Source organism: Protopterus annectens, chromosome 5.part0, assembly GCF_019279795.1.
Source record: "Protopterus annectens isolate FY-2018-M chromosome 5.part0, PAN1.0, whole genome shotgun sequence".
Classification (NCBI taxonomy): Eukaryota; Metazoa; Chordata; order Ceratodontiformes; family Protopteridae; genus Protopterus; species Protopterus annectens.
Genome location: NC_056735.1, coordinates 335,914,294 through 335,936,997, shown reverse-complemented (window position 1 = coordinate 335,936,997; position 22,704 = coordinate 335,914,294).

Below are 22,704 nucleotides of genomic sequence, written 5' to 3'. Positions count from 1 at the left end.
TCAGACATCCCAATAGGACATATCCGTCACTGTATTTTCAACATAACACCACCGGAACATGTTGATCCCCTATGTATTCATTGAAGCATGTTTTCATCATAGGTGGGAACGCCATAGTTTACATATCCTAGTTGACGTTGTGGGTGTGCCATTAGTATGTGTTCCACAGGTCACCCATCTGTTCCGCTGTATGGTAGCGAGTGCTCCCCATTTTGTTGCTGGCAGATTGAGTGCTGTGTACGCCGGTGTTTGCACGGCGGTCCAACTTTGTATGGGGAATGTCAACTGTAGTCCCTATGTATATTCCCTGTGTTATGCCTTAACGCGGCTGTGTAATTCCCCCGGGTTTGCAGTGCCCACCTGATCATGAAGGGATTCACATCTAGATCAGGGGAGGTCATTGTCCCCTTGTACTCATCACTCATTAGACCTATGATTAAGTACAATGCCCCGTTCAGAATGTATCTGACCCGACACCTGCAGCAGCTGGAAAGGCCCCGACAGTTCATAGACAAACGGATGCAGGGTATCAGGAATATGTGTTATGCTGACTGACTGAAAGGATTCCAGCTCTATTCAGTCGCATACCACTTGCCCAGAGGTGACCTGTGCCTGGCATACAAGGCCATGTCGAACCCGGATTTGATGACTATGCTTCACCTAAAGAATCTAGATCCCTCAGAACCACAAGGGCAGGTGACGTACACCTTGACACTGTCATTAATAGAACGTGCTGGTGGGACAGATTCATCACCCAGACACTCACTATGCTGTGGAACAACATCCCAGTACATGTGAGGCAGAGCACCTTGCTGGCCTTGTTTTAGTATTTTGACAAGGATGTCTGAATTGATTTATTTAACTAACCGTCTAAATAAATATTTACTTCACCACATTTTGAATCTTTACATTTCATTGATATATTTTACATTAGTCATAATCATAAGGTTTATCTCTATATATTATGGTTCATTTATATTACTAGGTGTCTCTAGTTCTTTTAATATATTGGCACAATCCCTAGAACATATATATGTAGCTTATACACTCAGACATTTGGAAAACATTATGTTGGTTCTTCTTTCATATTTATACATATATTATTAATTTTCTATGAAGAATATACATTTTGAAGCAATGTCTGATTTACTCACTGTGTGGAATCTGTAACCCGAGTAAAGTGTTAGCTTGTTCGCCTTTAAGGCATTTAATTAATACTTAGCACATCTAATTTACTGACCAATTAAGGGTTTTAAAGGTAGTAAGTTGAACTGCATTGTATGTATTCTGAAGGAGTCTGCTTATGAAACAGACGAAAAGCGCTTCAATAAACTATGGTGACTGCATTTAATTCCTGGTGGGCTCTGAGTGGTCACTTACCGTTTCTACAGTACCTCATTTTTGCTTTGGACTTTCTCAGCTGGTTCTCTGTGTTTTTTGTATGGGGAATGTCAAGTGTAGTCCCTATGTGTATTACCTGTGTAATGCCTTACTGCGGCAGTGTAATTCCACCGGGTTTGCAGTTATGGGTGCCATCTTGTTCGCATCTTGTCCATCCATGTGAATTGCCTACTGGACACTGGTATAGGGCTGTACACATTTCACACCTGCATATAGCATTCTCCAGTGGATGCTTTGCATTATTGGTAGGGAGTAAGGCAGGTACTACGCCCACATCCCTCCCATGGGGCGGGACAATGGATTATCTGACAGACAACACAGAGCCCCATTTCTGCATACCCAAAATCCCATGGCTGCAACCCTCGACAGTACCCATTACACATCCTTCATGCGTGCGGGACTGGGATGTGGACGCACATGTATGGACACGTCGATCTGGGTATTTCTGTTCATATGTCCTGCATTTCATGGACACCTGTCATCAACCTTAAACACGCTGGTGGTGCATTTGTCTAACTGTGCCGTAGTCACGGCTATAGCATCGTCTGTTGTTCGGAGACGGATGGAGTGGGTTCTGTGAGAAGGTATTTTTGGGTCCTTCAGTGGACACCAATGTGCATATGTAAAGTTAGATGTTGCTGGACTGTGTCCAACTGGCCAGTGCTTTTGACTGCTGCTGTATGTTCCCCAATCACTGATGTCTGTTTGACTACCCATTGTACGTGGTGCTACGTAAACCAGGTGTTTTAGAACTGTGAATAACTGGTGTATATCCAAAGATGCAGGTTAGCAACTGCTTCAAATAAACCTCAGATGTCTCAATAGGACATATCCGTCACTGTATTTTCAACATAACACCACCGGAACATGTTGATCCCCTATGTATTCATTGAAGCATGTTTTCATCATAGGTGGGAAAGCCATAGTTTACATATCCTAGTTGACGTTGTGGGTGTGCCATTAGTATGTGTTCCACAGGTCACCCATCTGTTCCGCTGTATGGTAGCGAGTGCTCCCCATTTTGTTGCTGTCAGATTGAGTGCTGTGTACGCCGGTGTTTGCACGGCGGTCCAACTTTGTATGGGGAATGTCAACTGTAGTCCCTATGTATATTCCCTGTGTTATGCCTTAACGCGGCTGTGTAATTCCCCCGGGTTTGCAGTTGTGGGTGCCATCTTGGTCGTACGCTTGTCCATCCAAGAGAATTGCCTACTGGACACTGGTATAGGGCTCTACACATTTCACACCTGCATGTAGCATTCTCCGGTGGATGCTTTGCATTATTAGTGGGGAGTAAGACAGGTGCTACGCACACATCCCTCCCACGGGGTGGGACAAAGGCTTACCTGCAAAACAACACCGAGCCCTGTTTCTACATACCCAGGATCCCTTGACTCTAACAGTCGACACTACCCATTACACATCCTTCATGTGTGCGGGACTGTGATGTGGACGCACTTCTATGGACTCGGTACCCTGGGGATTTCTGTGCATATGTGCTGCATTTCATGGACAGCTATCATCAACATTGAACACGCTTGCGGTGCATATGTGTAGCTGTGACGTGGTCACGACAATCAGTTCACGTGGGTGATGACGGAGGCTGGCACGCAATCCGTACAGGAAATTTTTGGGTCCTACAATGGACACCAATGTGCATATGTAAAGTGTAGAGCTTGTCGGACTGTGTCTGTGTGGCCAGTGGGTTTGACTGCTGCTGTGTGTTCATCAAACGTGGATGTCTGCTTGACTACCCATAGTGTGTAGTGCTACGGAAACCATGTTTTCCGAGACCGGAACCAAATGGTGTACATCCAATGTTGCAGGTTATCAACCGCTTTAATTAATCCCCAGAGGTCCCGGTTGGGAAGTATCGCCACTTTATTGTCGGAACAACACCTCCAGACTAGGTAAATCACGGGAACTTTAGCCCGTTCTTACCGGCCATTTGCAAGTGTAATAAGCAGACACGTGTCAATACATGTATGATAATACATATTGTCATGCCGAAGTTAATCTATGTTATTTGCACAATGGCTTCTGCTATTGACATCTGTTGCTGTGGGTGTTGCCGGTTACCATACACATGGCTTGCTCAAAGGCAGAATTCACAATTCTGAACACTACTGTGGTCTCCTTTAAGGACCCTGAGCCAGTGGTCAACAGTACTGCAGCCACTGCATCACTTACATATGCCGTCTACCGGTACCTACAGGACTGCATAGCTCAGGCATTCCCTTACCCAACTGTGGTTCATTGTACCAATGCCAAGCATCCAGTGTGGTGTACCCCAGCCATACACAAGCTGTACAACGAGAGGAGGTGGCTACTACAAGGCGGAGCAGACACCTTGTGAGGTATGACACCCTTGGTCATTATATGTGTACAGCTACAGGCTGTCATGACATGGTCCAGGGCACGTTCCACAGATATATCTACATGGACCTGGCTGACAATCATACAGCCTTCATTTGCTATGCTGGACACCTGGGAGGTCACTCCCACATATGCTCTGACTGGGTTCACGATGATGTGGAGTTTACTCAACATACACACATTGCCAAAATACGGGCTTACAAGTTCGGTGAGGACATCTCCACACCCTCCCCCCCACATGAAGAGATGTCTGTCCCAGCGGTTTGTGGTCCCCAAATGTTCTGTGGCGCACGGGTGGGACATGCTCTCTCCAGAGTAGTGAACATAGCATCCATGAGACCAGCTGGTGACCCGACTGTGTACTCCATGATCTCATTGAGGAATTAGACCCACAGTTAGGACAGCTGTTTCTTTGTAGCCTCACCTCGGGTAACGTACCCAGGTTGTGTCGCACGGCGACTGTAGTCCCACGTCACAGGGCCAATGCCTCCACTGACCCTGGTTATTACTGTCCCATTACCATGAGGAGACCTATCTGCAAAGACATGGGAAGGGATCATACTGCGGCTCGTAGATGAAGGCATAGGGGACCTGCATACTTTGCATCCAACACAGTTTGGCTTGGTCAGGGGCGGTTCATGCGTTTAAAGCATGGTTGACGTTTTCAGGACAGTCACCGAGGCCATTGATGGGGGTCTTGCAGTCCATACAGCCTACCTCGACCTGGCAAAGGCCTTCAACACATTACCCCCCTCAGGTATCATTGATAAACCCATCGGCTTGGATGTGAACACGTACATCACAGGATGGGTTGTAAACTGGCTATGTGACATGGCCCACGCGGTCATAGTTGCTGGCAGCATGTCAGACCTACTGCCTGTCGCAGGCGGTGTCCCACGGGGCTCTTCCCTGGGTCCACTCCTCTTATACATCTACATTTCCACAGTACAGGCACACACACGGGTGTTATGGGTGACATTGTTTGTAGATGACTGCGAAATGGGTGCCATAGTGGGACGGACATCTGACACGGATATCCTTCAAAGGGGCCTCCCAGATATGCATATCTGCTGTCAGGGACATGGCCTACAGCTAAATGCAAGGTAATGCAACATCATACCTGTCGAGGAGTACTAGGTCACCCCTGTCCAGCATATGGGTGGCAGTCCACTGAGCGCAGGGGTGATTACCAGGATCAGGGACAGAGGTTGTCGGTCACCATTCGTTCAACACACACGTTGCTATCATGGTTCGGTGGGACTTCTACATTGCACACCTGTTTGTGCAGGGATTCACATCTAGATCAGGGTAGGTCATTGTCTCCTTGTACTCATTACGTGTTACACCTATGATTGACTACATTGCCCCATTCGGAGGGTATCTGACCCGACACCTACAGCAGCTGGGAAGGCCTCATAGGTTAATTGTCATACAGATGCAGGCTGTCATGGATTTGTGTAATGCTGCCCCACTTGTACAACCCCTGCCCCATTCAGTCACATACCTGTTGTTCAGTGTTGACCTGTGCCTGACATACGAGGCCATGTCGACCCATATGTCATGTCTATGCTTCAACTACTGTATGTGCATCCCTCGGAACCACGAGGGCAGGTGACATGAACCTTGACGCGGTCATTCATAGGATGTGTTGGAGTGACACATACGTCACCCGGACACTCACAATGCTGTGGATCTACATCACAGTACATGTGAGGCAGAGATCCTTGCTAGCCTTGTTCAGGGGTATGTTGTCCGTTGGATGGGGGATTGCAGATATAGGCCAGGGATTACATCAGTATCACTGCTTGACAGAAGTACAGCAATATCATAAGCATTTTATCTCCGGACAGGAAGGTTGGCAAAGGAATCCTAACTATGGTGTAGGGTTATGGCTGAACTTGGGTAGATGGCCTACCCTGTACCTATGGACCTATGAACCTATATTCATAGTTTGTCCCATTTACACTTGTCTATCGCCTATCCTCTTTCTCATGTGTATATTTCTGTGGCACGTGATTGTCCTCTGTATTACCTGCAGGTATGCTGTCTACAGTGCACATACGTCACGGTTGATTACAGTGTATCTGTGTCCCTACCACTGTGATACTGAGGACTACCACACATCCTTCACAACATTACATGCATATGTCCATTCTATTCATCTTTGGCCTATGGGGGGGTGTTAAGGCAACGGTTACACATGTCCCTGTTTGTGCATGCTTCATAGTGGTGTTTGACCAGCCTCCGTTGCAGTCGTGGGTTGGACGGTAGTGTTTCTGTGTGTTTGGCATGTGTTGTCATTGCCAGTACATCTGTGGGAGGTGTGGTTGGCACATGTTCCTCTTTGCAGGGAGCCCCATCCTGGGGTTTTGTGTCACGCATCTGCACTTGGCACGTGCCATATGTCCTGTGCTATTCCCACAGTCGTGTATGCCTTCATGCATTACTACTGCGTGTTACTGGCTGTTTGTATGTGGTACACATGGTGATTGTGGTGGTTGGCTTGACCTATTCCCATGCTAGAACATACACATCTGTCAATTACGTTGTTTAAATCAAACTGTAACACTCATTACTCTTTTCAAAATGAAAGTCAATAACACAGGAAACTCAGTTTCACAACGTTTTAATAGTGTGCACCAGGAGGCAAATAACTATGCAGTACAAGTATACAGTTTTGTCTGACTCTATACAAGAAACAGTTGTATGAGTATTGTGTTTACAATCAGCTTTTGCCCACCTTAATGATGTGGTCAGTCACAGGGCATTTACATCACTATAGTCCACAATATTGTATTCCTACAACGGTGCTAAGGTAATGCTTATTAAATGTTTTCCCATGAGAATAGCACAGCCTTGCGAGGCACATAGTCAATTAGATTGTCCTTCTGTAAATACTGCTCTGTCAAGGTTCCAAGCCTGTTCGGGTACAATAGTCAGTTCATCGCCTACTAGGTTCCTTCGTCTCTCTGGTGAGCAGCTGTACTCTATCTTAGATAGAGCTCACAAGGCCATCCTCCTCAGTGGAAGGATGAAAGATATACCTGTACATACATTTATTATTCTCTAACCCAGCAGATAACTAATGCTGAATGACATACGCCTGCTGCACTGGTTACTGCCAGGGTCAGGGTTCGATCACACTGCAGCTACACTACAGGCAATTACATGCATGATAAGTTCTACTGCCATATTGTAAAATAGAATAATATGCATTATACACTATTTGCTTCTAAACTAGCACGTCATATATGTTTAAATATATATTTCCTAACATTCTCCCTCCTTTGATTGCTTCTATTCTATCCAGAAACATATACAACATTATTTCATTCCCTAGCCTCTTCCTCTCTGGAACGTTTAACTAGGCAAGTCATTTGTTGTACATTTCAGAAAGGATTTCATTTGGTATTAACAAATCCCACTACAGGTCTTGATACATAGTCTCGGTTACAGATCGTCAACAGAGTCCCTGACTAATACTTTCATACAAAGTATCCCGCAACAGACACATGCTCACAATATGAGCAGAACAACACAAATGGCAATCAAGATTTTCAGTTATGAGTGAACCCCATCCACCAAATGGTTTCTGGAAATAGTTCGTCAGTGGGTTTGGGCCTGGTTCCGCCATGGCTGATACCTGCTGTATTACCTCTAGGTGGTGGTTGATATCGTGCTTATTATGTGGTACTTAGACACAGCAGTCTTCTTTGATAAGCGCACCTGCCACTTCTCGCCGCCAGGGTGCAGTCGTGAGCCATTACATTTTGTGACACAACAGTTCTCATTGCATTCAGTTCATCAGTCACAAGTTCGAGAGCGAAAAGTCGCATTGCTCATTCCTCCGAGAGGTTTTGACAACTTCCTCAGTTCCCTGATTGATTTCACTGCTCCATAAGCTGGGATTGTTCCAGGCCACGATATAACACTGTCACTCGAGTCCATATGAGTCACTTTTCATTTATCTCTTGCAGAAGAATGATTTTTCCAAACAGCTTCCATTTCACCCACTGCATTAGTAGGTTTCTCGACTGAGTTCCCAGTTCTTGAGCTATATCTCTTACAGTTCGTTTGTACCCAGAGGCAATTCTCCTGTATGTCATAGCGCTGGAGCCAGGTAACCCAAAAACAACTGCGGACCAATTCTCAGGTAACCATTGATATGCTTTTTTCCCACAAACAAAATAACAATATTCTACTTTACTACTGATGTGGGTTAACTCTGCATGTAACATTTTCCTGTCTATAACAGACGACTGTTTATACAATTCAGGATGTTTCTGCACATCTTTCCACGTTGTTCTCATTAAGCTTAAATACAAATCATGAATGGTGCTACAACTAGTACTGTAATCTTTGGCTGTTATATGACAATTGTAAGACACAGTTATGTTACAATTACTCCCACCAACTTGGACTGTATCATGTTTATGAAAACAAACAATTCCTTTTTGTGTAACAGGTAAGTACAGTGCCACTTTGTCCTGTGATCTCACAGAACCTGTATCAAAGGTTAAATATTCACAAGTCTCCATCTATCCCCAAGGGGACAACATACATCGGACGTCCTCCATATGATGTAGGTATGGCAGTACAAACACAGCAATTTGAAATGTTCATAGTCTGTACATGCACACGCGTCATGCCTAGGTATGTGTTGAGGTTTGGATGCCAATCTGTGGCCAGTTCATCACGTATCACTATTTGTATCTATGTAGTTATATGCAGGAAAGATCACAGCAAAAGTAAAGTCACCACAAACATGGTTAATAGGTGTATGATCAGTAGGACAGTAAACCAATGTCTTTGGGGTTGCTTTGTATTGTTATACACTCTGACCCAGGTGATTCTGTCTCTATGGTATATCGGCTACAACATGTAAATCAGACTGGATATCCTTTACAGGTTTGAAAAGGGTGAGGTGAACCCAGGACGACCTTTCCAAACTTTACTGCAGTAGGCGTTGCCAACAGTACCTGGTACGGACATTCCCACGTTGGACTCGGGCAGTTACTTGTTTGGATAACAGACAAACACACCCAGGATACTGGAGTCAGCTCTGCATCCGGCTTCGCTTGCTCTTTTTCTGAAAAAGAGTTTAACTGCAAAACAGTGTTATTGGTTAACAATCCTCTCATGTAACTTGCTAATGAGCCATCGACCTCCAGCTCTGCAGGCATGACAGCTTTCCACTGTGGCACATAATATGCCATTCCAAATACTACTTCAAAGGGGGTCAAACCCTTTACATTTGGAACTGTTGTCATGCTCAGCAATGCTAGAGGTAGACAGCAAATCCAATTTGTCTGGGTGTCACTCATCAACCTCCTCAACTTATTTCTCGGGATCCCATTGTACCTCGCCACCAGTCATGCTGACTGTGGGTTGTACATGCAATGATTATTCAAGGAAATCCCAAATAATCCCCCAGGTTGCTGGATTGTCTGGTTCACATAATGTGTTCTATTGTCACTGTAGCTTCTCTCCGGTATGCCAGATCTAGGGATACTTTATTTTACTGGGACCTTTGCCACTGTTGATGCGTCCGGATTCCTGGTTGGTAATGCTTCTACCCATTTTGATAATATATCTACAATCACTAAACAGTATTTCTTCCCTTCACATTTATTCAGCTGTATAAACTCCATACAAATAGTATGGAACGGATATGGTGGTGTAGGGAAACTCACTCGCTTTGGTTGAAATGCTCCCTGTGCATGATGTTTACTGCAAATATGACATGCTGCTCAAAATGTTTGTATGTGGTTCCTAATTCTGTATGTTAGGAATATTCTGTTAATCAACTGTACCATCCCCCCTGTTGAGACATGGCTCTACCCATGGCTCACCAAAGCCGCATATCTGAATGACTTAGACGTTAATATTGGCTTTCTCACTGTGGATATGTACAGTCCGTCTTCAAGGATTGCTCCTCGTCTTACCCACGTCTGCTTTTCTGCTTTCATAGTTGATGTTTGCATTGTTTCTAACATTTCTATATCTAGGATCTCTGAGGATTGTCATTCCTCATTCAAAATGACACTTTCTGACTGTGAGGCTGCTTGTTTTGCAGCTGCATCAGCTCGTGCCTTACCTTTCCTAATCTTATCCTGTTGCTTTGTATGAGCTGCACATTTACAATTAGCTACTTTAGTGGGTAACTGAATGGGATCTAATGAATTCAAGATCAATTTCGCATGTTTAATCAGTTTACCAGTGGATGTTATCATTCCCCTATTCTTCCACTGCTGCGCATATACATGCACTGTAGAGACAGCATACTGACTATCGGTATAAATGTCCACACATCTGTTTTTCGCTAGAGTGCAAGCACGTGTTAAAGCTATCAATTCTGCTGCTTGAGCAGACACGTTATGCTGCAGGGGTTGGGCTTCTACAATCTCATTATCAATAACTACTGCATAACCTACTTGCTTCTTTCCTGTAGGACTCTTTCTACATGATCCGTACACATAAACTGTCACCTCTGCATCATCTAAGGGTATATCAGTGATATCCTGTCTGTGTAAAGTTATTTGCTCCATTTCCTGTAGGCAACTGTGTGGCATGCCATACACAGGTGTCGGACATGACGTTGATGGGTTTAATGTTGTACAACGTTCAATCACCATATGAGGTTGACTCAGGGGTATGGTCAAACAAAAAAGATGTCTAGCACGGGTCAGGAATGCTATTTTCTCTTGCAGCAATATGATCGCAACTGCATGAGGCACTCTCACAGTGAGAGGGGGGGATAATACCATTGATGCCGAGGCCTGTACTGCCATGGCTGCTGCAACAACTGCCTGTACACAATGTGGCAATGACCATGCCACTGGGTCCAACTGCGATGAGTAGTAAGCTATAGGGCGTTGCTTACTTCCATGCTGTTGCATCAAGACTGACGTCATATATCCCTGCTTACAATCTACAGTCTGGAAACATCTGTTATGCTTATTCGGGAGACCTAAAACAGATGTTGAAGCTATCAATCGTTTTAGTCTGCAGAAAGCTGTTTCTGCTACTGGAATCCAGTGTAGTATATCTTGTGCTGCCATAGGTGTATTACAGATTAAAGCAGACAATAGAGCAGATTCCAAAGCATAGTTTGGTAACCAGCTTCGAAAACAGTTAGTCGGCCCAGGAAGGACATCATTCCCTTCTTGGTAGTTGGCTTGGGTGCTTGTGAAATTGCTGCCTTCCTATCGTCATCTAATGTTCTACCCTCCTTGGATACCACATATCCCAGGTACTTGACCTGTATTCTCCGTAGTTGCAATTTCTGCTTGCTTAATTTATGTCCCTGTTCTGCTGAATATTTCAATAATGCTATTGTATCTTCCCTACATTGCTGTTGGGTAGGGGCCGCAAGCAGGATATCATCCACATAAAGTAGAACTTGACTGCCCCCGGGTGGAGTAAACACCGGCATGTTGCTAGCCATCTCCTGTGCGAATATCGTTGGACTTTCACAGTATCCTGCGATAGCCGGGTATGGCTGTATCTGTTACCCTGAATGTAAATGCAAAACAATATGGACTATCTGGATGTATAGGTATTGAAAAGGAAGCATAGCTTATATGTACCACGGTAAGATACTTCTGTTGTGGGTTCATAGCATTCAATATAGTGTGTGGGTCTGGCACCTTCGGTACCCTAGGTATTATTACATGATTTACAGCTTCTAAATCCTGTACCATCCGCCATTCCCCCTTTACTTTTCTATCAGGAGATACAGGGGTATTGCATGGTGAATAGTGATTACTTTGTGGATGGGGAATTCCCTCTGTGACATTCCGGATATCTTCTGGTGTCCACGGTCTATACACTAAGGGAGTTGGGTCCTGGCCTTCCTGTCCTGCCTGAGGGTTCGGTACTTCAATTAATTGACAGATATCCTTACTCTGTTCTAGTGACTCTCTTCTTACTTGAGTGTCCCTAGGTATTTTACGTGTTTGTGATGTGGTTTCAATAGCTTCTCTTACAATTGGTCGTTGTGATACCTCTGTTGCCACAGGATAACGTGGGGGGGACTAGCCTGCCCTCCCACTTCATATCCTGGATGTGGTATCGGAGGTGGTGGAGGGGGGGGGGGCCGTCGCTACTACTGTATTATTATCTTCTTTGTCTACATATGATGCTTTCGCATTTTTAGTCTTCTGTTCCCTTCGGTTCACTACCTCAATCCACCTATGTGCTTGAGGGATACCCAATTGTCGCTGTTTTTTAGCCTGCACATCTGCATCACATTTTAAGTGATTCCAATGTTTCACTAACGATATTTTGTCTAATATACCATCAATGTCATATTTATTACCCCATTTTGCAGATTATCTCACATTATGTGCTCTCTGCAATTGCATATACTTCACATCACCCGTCAAACGCGGATCTCACGATCTCTTAGTGCACTAATCTCCCATGTCTTCTAAATGACTGTTACGTAACCCTTCTCTCGTACCACGTGGTATCTCCTTCCCTGTATCCACTGTAGTGTCTACAATGACTATTTACTCTACTCTGTCTTCCCCTGATCTATGTCCAAATGTAAAACTACTTGGATTGGTCTTCGACCTGCTATCACAACTGTTAACAGAAACACAATGTAGCCTGGTCCCTGATCTACAACAGAGACAAAGAGGCAAACTCTCCTTACCTGAGCCTCCCGTTTATGACTGCACGTTTTCTTCTTGGGATACAGTTTTCCGCTTTTCAGCCACAGATCAGACAGTGGACAGCCTCTTTACACACAACAATTCAGTCGGAGGTCTTTTCACTCAAGAAGAACCATTTAGGCAACTTCTCCTGCGCAGATGTCTAACCACCCATGCACTCTGACCTGTAGCTTACCAAGGGAATTCCGGCTAAGAAGGACCACAATGTCAAATAAGTTGTTAAAACCAGACTGTAGAAATCAGTAGGCTTTTCTAAGTGACAGTCAATAACACAGGAAGCTCAGGTTCACAACGTTTAAGTGGTGTACACCGGCAGGCATAAACTTTACAGTCCAAGTATGAGAGTTTTGTCTGACTCTATACAGGAAGCAATTTGTTTATATAGTGTTTACAATCAGCTTTTGCCCACCTTACTGACGTGGTCAGTCACAGGGCATTTCCATCACTATGGTCCGCAATATTCTATTCATACGAGGGTGCTGAGGTAATGCTTTTAAAATGTTTTCCCATGAGAATAACACAGCCTTGCAAGGCACCTGGTCAATTACAGTGTCCTTCTGTAATTGTTGCTGTTTCAAGGACCCTGGACTGTTCCGATACAATAGTCAGTTCATTTCTTAATACGTTCCTTTGTCTCTCTGGTAAGGAGTTGTACTCTATCTTCGATAGAGCTCACAAGGCCATCCTCCTCAGTGGAAGGAAGGATGATATACATGTACATACATTTATTTTTCTGTAACCCAGCAGATAATTGATGCTGAGAGACATAAGCCTGCTGAACTGGTTACTGCCAGGGTCAGAGTTCGATCACACTGCAGCTAACCTTCACCAATTACATGCATGATCATTTCTACTGCCATATTGTACAGTACAATTCAATGCATTATATAGTATTTTGCTTCTAAACTGGCACTTCATATGTGTTTCTATATATATTTTTCTAAGAACATCCATCCGGCCATATGCATGTTGTTCCGTCCTTTACCTTGGCCGTGGGTGTTTGGCCGTCCAGCAACGCTACACTCCACATGTGATGTCCCACCTTCCCCTTCTGAGCCTGTGGCACCCTGTTAGGACGTCCTGTTTGGTAGGCACATGTTCCGCTATATGTGTTTGACTTGTCTGCATAGCTAATCATCAGTGCGGTGGTTCAACATCCCGACTTGTCCACATGTGTACAGTTATGTGTACCATGGCGTGTGCAAGCCTATAGGGTTTGGACGAGTGCATACCACATGCGGGATGTACACATTCTGCAGACACATTCACATGCAGCCATTTGCATATCTGTACCTGAGGTGGGTTTGTGACATGTGGGGTACATATTTGCCCGCGTGGCACTGCCTAAAACAATACTTCTTACCACATTTCAGGTATGCCCATTGTGTGTAGGTGTGTAGCTGCACAAGGCTGCTAGCTGGGTTGGGTGCACGGTCGTACATGGGTGGGACTTACATGCTACAATGGGGCTATTGTGTATTACATTTGCATGCATGGGTTCTGCTTCTGGATATTACGCTTAGACATACGCCGTCCTGTGTATGCGACAAACACGTTGCTGGGTGTGGTACATGTTGCTATGCACATGTTTGCCTGTGTTTAGGGTATCTTGGTTCATTCCTGTTGTTATGTCGACACGGCTACCCGGCTGTGTACTCTCACTACTGCTTGTGACCATTATGGTTGCCACCTTTTCCAATGCCCATAGTGGGACATCTTTTGTGCAAACATCGGATTTTGCAGGACAACACATACCCACAGCAAGTAGAGATGACAGAACTTCACATTTTTGCCATAATATACGCTTATTCTCGTAGCATTTGGGTTCCTTATTCGGTTTCTTATGCCATGTATGTGTTTCATATACAAAATATATGTTTTATGCTACTATTACAGGTATATTGAGGGAATATTTTTGCCCAAAAATCTCAGGTCATTTGCCATTTTTCGATATTTGGCGGGACACAACTGTCAAATGAGGGACTGTCCATAGCAATGTGGGACAGTTGGAAACCCTGGTGACCATGCCCATGTCGCTACTAGGGTTGCCACCTTTTCCAATAGCCAAGGTGGGACATTTTCGGGACTCACATCAGATTCTACAGGCCGACACATACCCACGGTCAGTACATAGCATAGAACTTAATTTGTTTGCCTAAATAAAAGCTTATTCTTGTAGCAGTTTGGTTGCTTATTCTGTTTCTTGTGACATTTAGGTATTTTAGTTATGGAAATAACGATTTTATGCGACCATTACATAAAATACGGGATATAATTATGTCCTACAATCTTAGCACATTTGCCGTTTTTAATATTTTTTATCGGGACACAACTGCCCATAGAGGACTGCCCTCGCAAAGTGGGACAGGTGGTAACCTTAGTCGCTACTCCTATGTCGGTGCGGCACGCTGACATGCTGCGGTACACCTTCTCTGGGTATGCCCACTGATGGTGCATTGCGGAACGAACACGGTGTTACGCGTATCCTTTGTTCCTTGGACGGGTACACTTAGGGCTTCGTGGGTTGTGTTTGCTTCTCCTTTTGTTGGGCCGGGTACTATGTTGCATACTCTGCATGCGTTTCATTCTGCACGGGCCCTGGCTGGTGACATTACTATTATGGGCGGACTGTGGCAGTCAGCACTTTAGGTTGCTCATCGCCTGCCGTCTTAGCCACGCCTCCGGACGCATCCTACTTGGGCTCGCTCACGTACACTACGCACGTGTCTGTGGTTGCGGCGCGCAATCATTACTATGCATATGGCGCTACTACGCCGACTATTCACTGCACCGCCGGCGCAGGCCTTACACCGGCCTTACGCCGAGCTTCATGAATCCCGGGGAGGGTCTTTATTTCTAACCAGATGGTAACAGATTTAATTAATTCCAAAATCATTTCATGTCCTATATCTGATCATAATTCAATTGTTTTTGAATTCATGATAAAAAATACTCATAATGTTCAGATCAAAAGGATACCAGCATACTTAACTCAACTAAAAGACTATAAAGAATATATACTTTCAGAAGTAAAACATTTTTTAGACATAAATAATCCTCCTGAAGTCTCCATTGTTTATGTTTGGGATGCCTTAAAATCATATCTATATGGACAAAGTATCAGATGGTATAATAATAAAAGGACATCTTGGGATAAGGAATTGTTAGATATTCAAAGTAAATTAGACTCTTATAAACATAATAATAAAGAAAATATTATGGACAAGAAAGTTATTGAAGAAATAAACAAACTAAATGAGAAATACAAAGAAATTTTAACTCATAAAGTTAAAATAACTTTAGAGAATACAAGTTTTGTCTTATTCAATAAGCCCCAAATACTTACATAGACTTAAAAATAAAACAAAAGGTTGAATAAACAAAACCATATCAAAGAAATCTTTTCTCTAAGGAAAAAAGAATGTTTCTAGTATACCAGAAATACTAGATGAATTTAGAAATCACTTTCACAAAATTAACCATAATAACATTAACATGGAACCTAAAGATAAAATAAAGGAGTTTATAACCACAAACATGAATAAAAAGCTTAATAAACAACAAATTAAACTATTGGACAAAAGTATTTCATATACAGAGGTTATTACACAAATAAATAAGCTTAAATCAAACAAAGCACCGGGTAATGATGGTATTATACCAGAGATATATAAAATCCTTTCTAAAAGTACATATTCATTAATACATAAGGTTTTTATTTTGGCCCAAACTGAGTTAATAACCCCTCCATCTTGGCAATTTACATTTATTTCGCCAATTTTAAAACCTAATAAAGATCCAACTAGATGTTCTTCATATCGGCCCATCTCATTACTTAATGTTGATTATAAAATGTTTATGAGTATCTTTGCTGATAGATTGAAGACAATCATTCCCGGCATTATAGATATAGATCAGACAGGCTTCATTGTAAATAGAAATACTTTTGATAATATAAGAAGAACTTTAACATTAACAGATTTTGCAAATAGGAAAAAGAAAGATTTAACACTTATTAGTCTTGATATAAGTTCAGCATTTGATTCAGTAGGTTGGGATTATCTGTTTACCTTAATGAAGTGCACAAACTTCTCAGATGCATTTGTAAATCTAATTGAGCATTTATACAAAGGAACGTTGGCTTATATTAAGGTAGGAACATATGTTTCACAAAAAATACCCATTCTTAAAGGTACAAAACAAGGATGTCCACTTTCTCCACTATTATTCACTTTAGTAATGGAGCCTTGGGCTAATTTGATCAGAAACAGTACTGACATAGAGGGTTTTGAAATAGATGAAAATACAACATCCAAAATTCAACTTTTTGCAGATGATGTTCTAATTACATCAGCAGGATCTAATTCTTCTATGTAGTCTCTATTTCATAACATGATGAATTTTAAAAGTATTTCTGGTTTAATATTCAATGAAGAAAAAACTAAAATACTACCTATATATACACGAAAAAATATTCTCATTAGTGATTTTACTAAATATGTACCCAATTCAGGTCAGATAACTTATTTAGGTATAATACTATCTAAAGATGTTAAATCTATTATATATAATAATTATAATACCTGTTTTCTTAATATACAAAATCTTTTTAATACCTGGAATAATATGTTTTTTACTATGGAGGAGAGACTTACAATTATTAAAATTATAATATTCCCCAAGATTTTATACTTAATACAATCAATAATACTTCCACCTACAAAAATAATTATCAAGAAACTGAATACACTAATGTTAAATTTCCTATGGGCACCTAATAGACCTAGGATTGCATTAAAGAAACATACTAATAGCTGGTCTCAAGGGGGTATTTCTTTTCCAGACTTTAATTTATATACTATCTCTTCTATTGTAAAAGTTATTACTTTATTAATAGATCAGTCATATGTTGCAAAATGGAAAGATTATTGGGAGCTAATTAGTATGCACTTCATGAAAATCTCCTTAACACATAAAAATATGATTGTAAATAACTCCATGTTATGGTTACTAAAGGGATTTTGTACTTTACCTATTACACCTAAACATATGGTTTGTTACCCATTAAATATTATTATTAGTTATTGTAACTTTATATTCATGCACCCTAAGTATAGGGAATGGAATTTTATTGTATTCCTTATAATGTATACTCAGGGTATGCTTTTGTCATTTACTTCTGAAGGAACTCATTTAGCTATAGATAATGATCTAAAGTACTGGTATCAGTTGATATCTGATAATAAAGTTAAAAATCTAGATTTCTTAAAACAAGAATTTGATCTAAGAGAAACTTGCTGGTTAGAGGTTCAGACCTTTAGACAACATCTCATTAATAAAATAGATCTAATGTCTATAACAGTTTAAAATCTATTCCAACACTGATTGATTACTTGATATTAAATTTACAACATAAAGTTTCTGATAAAGGTAAACTTTCATACATACATAAAATTATCAGACAAGAAACTTTTACAGTGTAGATTCATACTGGAATTATTTCACTTCTATTAATGGGGACCCACCAAATCAACAAGATAAACAATATATATTGGAATCTGCTTATAGAACTATGTCTTCCATTGTTTGGAGACTTTATACATGGAAATTTTTACATAGATCTTTTTATACACCTTTGATGATGAATAAAATAAATAATAAAGATAATTTATGTAAGAGATGTAATGTAGAAATTAATGCTGACTGGGCTCATATGTTTTATGACTGTATAAAATTGAAAGAATATTGGAAGTCAATTAATGAATTTTTGCAGGCTCTTTTTACAGATAATTTCATTATTTCTAAATCTCTTATATTATTCAACACACCTGTACCTCAAAGTGTTAAAAAGGTTAAGCTTCCCTTGTTATGCTCTATTCTAGCAGTGGCTAGGAAAATAATAACTAGAAATTGGATTTCAGATACACCTCCTTCGTTCAATTAATTTAAAAATGTTATGAATATAGTGTGCCATATGGAAATAAACACAATTAGGACAAGAACAAATAGAAAAACATCTTATTATTTTGTATGGGATAATTTACAAAATTTGTTAAAAAAATTTTAATTTCAATAGCATGGTATTTTAGTTTAATTAATTGATCTGATTGTAGTGGATGTCTTTGTAAATACTTTAGTTGTTTTGTTGAATATTATAATAATACCTATTTTTAATTACTTGTATAAAATTGTTATGATATTTCTCTTATATGTTAAAACAATAAACCTGTTTTGAAAAAAAGAAAATCCAAATCCCATCAAGCTACGTGCTCGAGAGACTTGAACTTCAGCACTGAAATAAATAGGACATGCTGGAGGGACAGATTCATAACCCAGAGGCTCCCTTCACTCTGGAATAAAATCCCAGTCCAGGTTAGGGAGAGTCCCTCATTGACTCTCTTCAAGAGGAATCTTGATGAGTGGATGGGAGTTCCTAGGTTTACTCTGGGTATCACTTCTGTGTCACTGTTAGACAGAGGCACAGTATACTAACCTCAAAAAAGGGCATAGCAAAATTAATTTAAAATGGGTGGCGAAAGCCAAACACACTCTGGCTAGGCTTATAAATGCCCTAGGGAAGATAGCCTAGTATGAACCTATGAACCTATGAACTAGAAAGCTAAAGTTAAATTAAGTCTGCCTTTCAGGTGATAGTGTAAAATAATTAATATCTGATAGTTAACTCTATAAATTCAGACTAGTTCATTGTTGCTATCAAATGCCATTTTATTTTTTGGTTATATGAAATTGTATCATGGTAAAGAAAAAAAAGTAGTGAATTTAATTAAAGTAAATTAGTAATAATTTTTTTTTCTGTTGGAAAGTGAATGATGGCAAATTGCCAGGAAATATGGTCCAAGTCTGGAAAACAGCATTTGCTTTTTTGTTGGGTAGCAATCCATAGTGTGTGGGTGTGTTATATATATATATATATATATATATATATATATATATATATATATATATATATGTATATGTATATTTATACATGTAACAGCAGTTCAAAACATTAGAAAGCTTGCAAGATTATTCCAGGATAAAATACTGAATTCTAATAAATCATTAGAAACATGGAATCTAGTCTTATACCCTATAATTTAATCACACTTCTCCCCTCACTTATCTCATTTGTTTCTAACTTTCTTTATCTTTCCTCCCTATTTTTCATATTAAATTCTATTGATGTTCTACTTAAAAAAGTTTTAAACCCATTCTCTTTAGAATTATCTATTAATTTATAATTGCAAAAGGGGATTGCAGTATCATTGTGAACTTGGGAATCATAGTTCGGCTTTCTGTAAAGACCTAATGAGTGTTATGGTTTTTCTTCCTTTGTCATTCTATATATTTTGTTCCATGTTTTGTATTAGAATCTTCAAAGATATTTACTAAAAATTGCTTTGAAAAAAAAAGACTAATGCTTAAATATAAGATCTAGAAATTGTAAGAATCAGATGGAATACTAGCAAAGGGGACTCTGTGGATTTTGCAAACTACTCCATAATATAAAATTGATGTGTTTTTTTCTAATGTTGTCAAGGTTCTACTTGTTTGGTAATCAGTATAAAGACTAGGCTTATGGAAATAAATTTGGGTTGGTGGTTTGTCCATTTGTTCTTTCTGGCATTGTAGCTTATTTTAAATTCTTGGCAGATGTGATTTTTGAATGACTATCTGACATGTTAAAAAGTATTGATTAAATATACACCTATTGTATTGGTTCTTCATATTATGAAGTGGTTTACACTTTTAACTTAAAATGTTACTCACAATGAAAAAAAATTATTGTAAAAAATATTGTAGTTTATAGACAGTTGAATTGTATGGCTTGGTGTTTAGTTTGTATATGACAACACTTTCATGAGTAATTTCAAATTTAAGATTGAACACAAACTTGTGTAAAGGAAAATGTATGCATTTTAGATACCATATTAAGCAGCATGTTGTGATAAAGAAGAAGGCAGAGGTAGAGTATATACAGATTAGAGGAATAATCTAAGCATATTATGTGGAGTTTTCAGCATTAGGTTGCCATACAGTATCTTAGCAGGTAGCATTGCCTGATGGCTGATTGAGCATTTTGAAAGAAGGGTAAGGGAGTAACTCCATTCATAAAAAAGGAAATGACTATATGAAATAATGCAATGAGAAGATTAGAGGGGTGGCTTTTGAGAATAGTATGATATGATATGTTATGGTAGAATGGAGGATGGGAATATAAGGGCACACCATGAACAGAAATTAAATCAGGATGTTCAGCTTTCTCTGCAGACAAAATGTGTCCTAAATATAGAAAAGGGAAAGTGTAAATGTTTGCAAAATTTGTAAATATGCAACTAAAAAATATAAAATAAAATAGCTGTATCATAAAGGAAATTTAAATTATTAAAATGCATGTTTGAAAGTAAAACTCTCTTTTTGATGTAAATATTGCAAATATGTTAAATATTGATTTACAGCAATAAAGAACATGTTTAAAAATCAGTAACAAATGGATTCAGAGGTTCCTTTACAATTTTATAAAATATGTCTAAACCCATATATTCTACATAATTTTGGTTATATCTGCTCTCTTTAAAAGAAGATGGACGGAGCAAAAGTTTAATACTGTGGTTATTCAGTCTTTACACAAAGCTATGTATAACTCCCAAGTTCACAATGATACTGCAGTTCTCTATATCAACTTCAAATTATATCAGACTAATCTTCCCTCTTCTCTTATGTGTCATTAAGTAATCTGCTCTATCTGGCCAATTTTAACCCTGATCTACTAAATGCTGCTGAGTATTATTCAGAATTATATTTGTATTTTCTTTACCATTCTGTGCCCCACTGCTTCCATGTGGGACAAATACTTGACTTTACCTTACAAGTGATGTACTTCAGACCCATCATTAACAGCAGTTAAAGAACAGCACCATCTTCAGTGTCACTTCTACTTGTATGTGGTATCTAGATAGCAGAATTGTTTTGGATAATCAGAACAACCCCCACAAAACTTGAGTTTGATATGTCATCCCTTATCAGTAATGATGCAATAATTTTCTGCACCAAAAGATAGGTTCCAGTTTCCTTCCATATCACCTCTGCATTAAGTGAACAGATATAGCTACAGCTTAGCTAAACTTACTTTAATTAGAAAATATTTTCCATTCAATGCTTTTCTACTGAGCACTGATAGCTGACTATTTCAATGCCTGCAGCATTAATATTCTACTCATTTATATTAGAGCACGTTTTAACACCCACTGCCATCTTCTCAAATTTTTCTCTGTTTTGGGGCTATAACAAATCAGCAAACTCCTAGTGAGACAGAATAAACAACGATCTGACAAATCTACTGACTTTAAATGGCAATCTGCATAGTACGTAATGTGGACCAAGAGACTGTTAACAGTCCCTCTACTGGGTGGGCAGAAAGTTTTGAATCTACTGGTATTTCCTAAAATCCAGTTGAAAGATAGGAAACTTCTCACAAATTTCTCATATTTTAAACCATCATTTCCAAAAACAATGATTAGCTGTTCAGATAAGCCCTTCTGAGCACAGAAATCCAAATCATAAGTCAGTTCTAGTTAGCCAATCCCTTGCTGTTTGGAGAAAGCAAAATCAAACACAGTAAATGCCATAAGTTATCTGCTACCAGTAATTGATTTATTACTAACTGCATATACTCATTTATTTAAAATTTGGTAACAGGATAAGAGGTCTGTCCAAATTATCCTTTTTTATGACAAAGGCTCAGAGGAGAAGAGATACAATATAAAAAAATGACATAATATTTATAAGGGCAGTCTAGTATAGAAGTATAAACTGCAGGCAGGTACTATAAAGCAAACACTAAAAGACATTTATGACACTTACAGGAAAAAAATAACATTTTCTCTAAGAACTATTTGTATATAGTAATTCAAGGAGGCCTCTAACAAATTTATGTCTTCAAAATTATTCAGTATTACAAAAGCAAGTTCAAGTAAGCACTTCTAGAAGATTTTATTTCATTTTAGCTTTAAAACCATCCACTTTTTATTCACTGTGTATACTGGAATGATAAGTAAGGGGTCAAGTATGACTCCCAGTAATTTTTGTTCTATTGCACTAGGTATTGGATTATTTAAGTTATGTTATAATATGATTCTGGAAGATTTGCCAGTTTTTGAGAAGTAGCAAATAGCAAAACACTTGATTTTTTGGGATTGATTATTAATTGATATTTACATGTCCAGTTGCAGAGATTAAAATCATTGTT